We start from the raw sequence: 7166 nt of genomic DNA, 5'->3' as shown, positions 1-7166 counted from the left end.
ACAAGAATATCAAGAAGATTGTGCAGAAAATGGTCGTGACGTACAAGGATTGGCATGAGATGCTGCCTTTCGCTTTGCATGGGTACCGTACCTCAGTACGTACGTCGACCGGGGCAACCCCGTACTCCCTTGTGTATGGTATGGAAGCAGTCCTACCTGTTGAAGTGGAGATCCCTTCTCTGAGGGTTTTGTTAGATGTCAAGCTGGACGAAGCCGAGTGGATTCGAACAAGGTTTAATGAGTTGAGCCTTATTGAAGAGAGACGACAAGCAGCTGTGTGCCATGGGCAGTTGTATCAGAGAAGGATGAAGCGAGCCTTTGATCAGAAAGTGCGCCCTCGAAGCTATCAAATCGGTGATCTAGTTTTGAAGAGGATCCTTCCTCCCGGTACAGATAACAGGGGCAAGTGGACTCCTAATTATGAAGGTCCATATGTTGTGAAGAAGGTCTTCTCCGGTGGAGCCTTGATGCTTACAACTATGGATGGTGAAGATTTTCCGTCCCCTGTTAACTCAGATGTAGTCAAAAAATACTTCGCATAAATTGACCCGCTGGACAAAAAGAATAAAAGAGTCCATGCAAAAAAGGGCATCCCGGCGAACCAAAAAAAACAGAAAGAAAAGGTTCGAGCAAAAATTAGGGATAAAAATGAAAAGAATTTGTACACCCGGTAACTCGAAAACCCACAAGGGCGGCTTAGGCAAAAATGGGTATCCCGGTGGATTGAAAACCTGAAAGGGCGATCCAGCCAAAAGAGGGATTAGAGCGAAGACTACAGTCTGAGTCATCTGTACTTCATCACGCTGCATCGTCTGCCATCTCGAAAGATGTGATCGGTCCAGTCATTCTTCTCAGAAAGCAAGGAGTTTGGAGGAAAACTGATGATCTGTGAGTTATAACAGAATTGGGAAATAGTGGATGCCGTGTTCACATTGCCATTAGGATAGATTTTTCCTTTTGTGCGTAATTACCTCTTTCTAGGAATTGCTTCCCAATATATTCGCCTTTTCAGGCACATTTTCAATCAATAAAAGTCGTTATTCAGATAAATAGCTCTCCTATTTTATTTTTACTGTTTTGTTTGCAAAAACATCCGAATTTTTGATAAACATTGCATATAAAAAACATGAAGGCTAAACAATAACTTGCAGAAAGATAAAACATTTGAAAATCATTTTGAATGTTGAGGACGCTTGAGCGTATCTTGTTCATGTATCCCCTGGGGCATTTTGTTGTGCTGTTTTGCAGGTCGTTATCTGTGAGAATGTTTCCCCAGCAGGCCTGGAAGTGGGCGTATTCCCCAGCGGAGGTGTCAATGGAGCGTTGTTCCCCAGCAGTCGGGTTTGAAGTACTGTTATCCCCAGCGTGGTCGTGAGCGCTTGTTCCCCAGCAGGGTTGTTGATGTCTCTCCCCAGCACGGAGTCTGGTATATTACTTTCCTCACCAGAGTATGCTCTTCCTCAGCAGGTTGGTGTGTTACCCACAACAGAGTTGCTTTCCCTAGCAGATCTCCCGAGCAGAGATTTATGTTGATTGCTTTTCCCCAGCTAGTCCCCGAGTGGAGCGGGTTCAAAGAAATTTATCTCCAGCAGTTATCCTACCTGTGGATTGGATGAGTTTTCCATAGCGGAATGATATTTGCATCCCAGCTAAGTCTATCCTACTTATGGATTAGATGGGTCTTCCACAGCGGAGTAGCATATATTTCCCATAGCAGAGTTTATCCTATTGGTGGATTGGTTGGCTTTCCCCAGTGAAGTCGCCTGGTTATCCTTAGCAAAGTCGCTTTGTTACTCCCCAGCGAGTAGTTTCATTACTTCGCCAGAGACTTGCTTTGTTTACTTCCCCGGTGGAGTCGTATTATTGGTTCCTCAGCGCCGTCGCCGTTGGGTAGTTGTCATACCCCAATTTTGACCCTGAATCGCTGATTCAATACATTCATCATAGCTATTGCATGTCTATATAGCATACCATGCATTCCATACCGCATAGTGCCTAAAATATCAGTCGAAATAATTTTTTTGGAAATTACAGACAAACCGATTGAATTAATCAACGGATGTGCGTCAAATCAGTGAATGAAAATTTTAAAATCAAGCTTCTAGACATCAATTTTATTGATCTATGTTTCGCGTAGTTTAATCCGGTATGCTCGATTTATTTTTCAGCAAATTTTCTTGGCCACCCTTTTGATCAGCTCAAGCCTATTTAATCGGTCAAAATTTATTTCAAAATTAAAAGAAACGTTGTTTTTTTCCAATAAAGTTATTTCACACTGATTATTTTGGTGCATTCAGTTTAATTTTTCGAGCGCCCGATTTTTATTATTTTTAAACCCATTTATTTTTACCCTTTTGGCAAAAGATTCAGAAAAGTTAAATAGGTTTGTTCATGTCTTTATTTTTATTTTATTATGGTTATTTTTAAAGGTGTGAATTTTTATTTCCTTTGATTAATTTAATTTGTTTTTTAAATTAGAGCATCTAGAATGAGTATTTTTTTATTTAAATTAGTTGTGTTTCTTTGCTTTCATATTGACCATTAGATTCGATTGATCAATGGTTCATGCTTGCAATCCATGTAATTTTTGTTTCAACCAATCAAAAAATAGGAATAAATTAAAAATAAGAAAAGGAATAGAAGGATATCTCTCTCCTCTCTCTCACTTTTCAAAAGAGGACAAAAAAATAAAAATAAAAATCTCTCCTTCCAAAAAAGGACTCTCAACGTCTCTCTTGAGGATCTCATTAAGAGATCCCTCTCTCTGAAAACAAAAAGACAAAAAAAAAAATAAGCGAAACAGTCTCTCCAACTTCTTCACTCGGGAAAAACCCTAGCCGCCACTCACCAATCCGCCTCCACCCACCTCACTTCATCATCTCTCTCACAAAAACACTTCCTCAGCTTCTTCAACCCAAAACCCCCAATCCGCCTCCACCCACTTCCTTCACTCCACGAAATCTTCACTCTCCAGCTTCCTCTTCCACACCGTCTCTCACCTCACGAACCTTCACTCCACGAAACCCTCACTCTCTCAAACTCCACCATCTCCGCTCCAATGACCCCACCACCTAAAGGATCTTCCGATCATACTAATTCGCTCCCACTCAAACTTTAATTTCGAATCGTGATCCATCTCGTGCATCTAATTCCAGTTTCGGATCCTCAACTGTCGGTCACACGCACGACGACGATCTGTTCGTAATAAAAAGGGACAGTCCAGTATACGATGGTGATTTTGCATCTAAGTCGGAGATTTCTTCTCCGCGCCGGTTTATGAAAAACCAGTATACGATGACGATGCTTTTGATGGGGTGCCTGGGTTGAAGAACATGACGAAGGTTAGTTTTGATATTTTCTTCGTGTCCGAAAATGAAGAGGAGTTTGGTTCTGGCAGGAAGGGATTGTAGAAAAAGGATAAAGTTGTTTCTGTCTTTAACTATTTACTACCTGGATTCGGAAGAAGTGAACCATCGTCTAGTTACTGGCATATTCCTGGTATTGGTTTGTCTTAAGAGCCAACCGTCAGTACAATAGAAACCTTTTCAAAGTTTGAGTCAACTTCACCATCCGCCGTACACGGGATTATTGCGCTACGTCAAAGCATACAGCTCATATGTGTTTGAGTACGATTCTCGTCAGCACTGAGATGGGGCAATTTTCTCATGTCTCAAGCTATGTTAGCAAGGTTGAATAGGGAACAGATGCCCTTGACCCGATAATAATTTCCAAGCTCCGATGTGCCGCAGGATTGACAAATCTAGAGGCCAAAAAGTATAAGCTTGCTTCTCGAAAGTTTCTAGAAACAGGCCCAGAACTGGGTAGTCACTATAATGATGTAATTGCATCTCAAGATGTTGCAACATATGGGGAACTTTGTGCACTTGCAACATTTGATAGGGCGGAGTTAAAGAGTTGGGATCGGTATCGACGTCGGCGTTTGGATCGTGTCAAGGAGGTCTCTGAAGAAGAGTTTCGCGTGTGGCTGGAAAGAGACCAGAGATCTTCGCCATTCCTCAAAATTGTGTCGTACTTAGTGTAGCACGCTGTATATGTTATAGTCATCGTGAAAACCGTCAAAACTCACCACTAACCATAACCGTGTAGCCACTTTGAACCACAAAATCAGCAACACCGATGCTCATGCGTGGATTTCGAACTACCGTCGACAACAACATAACCTTCTGCTCGGATGTAAACAACGGTAACCTCTACATTCTGAACTTAATATTCAATCCAATCCATTTTTGGTTCAAAAACAGTGGTTATTGTCCTTTATTTTTGGGTGTTTGTAAATGGTCTTTCATAGTTTTTTTTGAGCAGGGTTCTGTAGAGTTGTTGTTGCAGGTTCATCAGTTCTGCAAACCAGTTCCTTGCCGAAGGTTTTGGTTTAGTAAGTTGATTCGGTTTTGATACCGTTAATTTGTAATGTAGCTATAGTGTTTGTGTTGTGCGTGTGTGATAGCTAATGACTTTGAGAATTAGATTGAAAGTAGATTGAAAGTAGCATGTTGTGTACAATATTGATGTGTGGTTATGTTGATTGTTATGTGAAAGGTTATGATGTTTGCTTGGAAACCACTGAGATTGAGACCGATTCGTGCTTACTTGTTTTGTTTAAGTTATCATGTTATTCATAAACGGTAGATGAATGTCGACCTCCTGTTTCAAGTTCTTTTTTTTTACAGGTCATTCTTGTTTCTCGATGTCGAGTTAATAACGGTTTAAGGAGAAATTGGATTGATTAATGTGGTGGTAGTAGAAAGAACTATGAACTGGATTTCATTTTGATCATAAATTAAGTTATTTTTATTTTATTTTAAAATTCAATTCATTTTAAAAAATACTTATCTCAAATTAAACTATTTTTTATTTTATTCAATTCATTCTAAAAAAATACTTATCACAAGTTAAATTATTTTTTTCAATTTTAATTTCTTTTAAAATTCAATTCATTTTAAAACCACTTATCATAAATTTAGTTATTCTTTCAATTTTAATTTATTTTAAAAAATTCAATTCATTTTAAAACCACTTATCATAAATTTAGTTATTCTTTCAATTTTAATTTATTTTAAAAAAATTCAAATCATTTTAAAACCACTTCAATTTCAATTTAAATCACGTCTAAATGCAATTCATTTTAAACCATTCCAATTTCAATTTAAATCTTGTCTCAATTTATTTGAATTAAACTTTGATCAGGTACCAATTGACCTCTCTTAAACCAAGTGCAATATTCAAAATCTTTTCTAAAAACGTGAAGAAAAAGATTACCTGGATGGAATGTCCAGTCGTAATCCCGAATATTAGGCTCAAGCTGTAAGAGCTATCAAGCCATAAATATTCGTCTTCTCTCCAAAACACTTTCTAATATTCAAAATCATTTTCTAAATAAAACGTGAAGAAAAAGGTTACCTGGATGGAATGTCCAGTCGTAATCCCGAATATTAGGCTCAAGCTGTAAGAGCTTGCAAGCCATAAATATTCGTCTTCTCTCCAAAACACCTGTAAATATCTCAAACCATCTTCTTAATAAAGTTGGAAGAAAAAGATTACTTGGAGGGAATATCCAGTCGTAATCCCGAATATTAGGCTCAAGCTATAAGAGCTTGCAAGCCATAAATATTCGTCTTCCCTCCAAAACATTCATAAATATTCGAATCATTTTCTTAGCAATATTGGAAAGAAACAGACTGCCTGGGTGGAATGTCCAGACGTAGTCCCGAGTATTAGACCCAAGCTGTAAGAGCTTGTAGGCCACAAGTACTCGTCTTTCAAACTTCAAAATACCTAATTCCTACCTTAATACTTTTTCAATAAAGATGGAAATGGAACATGGTGTATACCGTGCACTCCTGAGACTAGGATTCGAGATGTATATCTCGCTCATCCAAGTCCTCGCCATCATTCAAAATACATCCAACCAATCAAACTTTTTCTCGCCGCCGTGTGGTTAATCAAAAACCTTTTTCATAAATGAAAGATATATTGTCTTAAGAGATACAAAACAATGTTTCGGCCATGATTGTTGAGTATAGATAAATGACGCTTTTCCGAATGTAGATTTATAAATCCGTTCGATGTGTGGTATGCGTTCACTCCTCATCTGTTTTGGGTAAAATAATGTTTTCGTCGATTAATACAGTATGACTTTCGCTAAAATCGACCAACAAACAAACATTTTTCTACCCAGAACTACGTAAGCCTTGATTTCTCTTTTGAGATACGTAGGAGCAGGATTTTTTAATCTTGTCAGGCCCACTAATAAAAAACTTAGGTTTAGTCTTTCATCAAAAATCTAAAAACATTTCTTCTCTCTTCTATTCTTTCTTTCCCACCTAATAATCTGAAAAGCCTAACATTTCAAATTAACATTAACGCACACAACTGACCTAATGGTTCCCGTTGAGTACAACGGACGTGAGGGGTGCTAATACCTTCCCCTTGCGTAATCGACTCCCGAACCCTAATTTGGTTGCGACGACCAATAATCATTGTCGTTTTGTCTTGGGTTTTATCGATATTTCCCCTTTCCTTTTTAGGAATAAATAAAGTTCGGTGGCGACTCTGTTCAGTCCATCATTGCGAGCGTGCGATCGCGCTTCGCTTTGAAGTCGTATCCCCATTTTTTTCGAGGTGCGACAGTAGTTTTCAGCAAAGTTGCTTTGATTATTTCCCAAGCGGAGTCCCCGAGTGGATTGGGTCCTGTGAAGGATGTTCCCAATGGAGTCTATCCTTTCCTCAGCAACAGTATTGTTTCTCCAGCATGAGTGAGAAGTCGGTGCTCTCCCCGCAGAGTTTCCCTCAATCAGAGTCTCCCCACAGAGTTGGAGTATCGGATCAGTTGGCGTCCCAGCCAGTTTTGCATTTTGCATATAGTAATCATTGCATCCTCAAAATCGCGTAGCATTTCCATTTCATATGGAGCATTACGCCATAAAAAAATTCAAACATATGCATTCATGTGTTCGAAACCAATCAGACCGTATCCCCGGCAGAGGCGGATTTTTGATCAACATCTGTACGACACGTTTGCTACAGTTGCTCCTGATAGCATTCAGGATTGATATCCCAGAGAGGTTTATTTCCTCATCCGTTGGTGAAAGGAAAGCCTGTTTCTCCCCAGCGAGATCCCAGCAAGTGTTTAGCCTTGCCCTGGCATG

The sequence above is a fragment of the Lathyrus oleraceus genome, chromosome 6 (assembly GCF_024323335.1).
Source record: "Lathyrus oleraceus cultivar Zhongwan6 chromosome 6, CAAS_Psat_ZW6_1.0, whole genome shotgun sequence".
In the NCBI taxonomy this organism is placed as follows: Eukaryota; Viridiplantae; Streptophyta; class Magnoliopsida; order Fabales; family Fabaceae; genus Lathyrus; species Lathyrus oleraceus.
The sequence above is the reverse complement of the archived record's forward strand: the minus strand, read 5'-3'. Positions refer to the sequence as shown.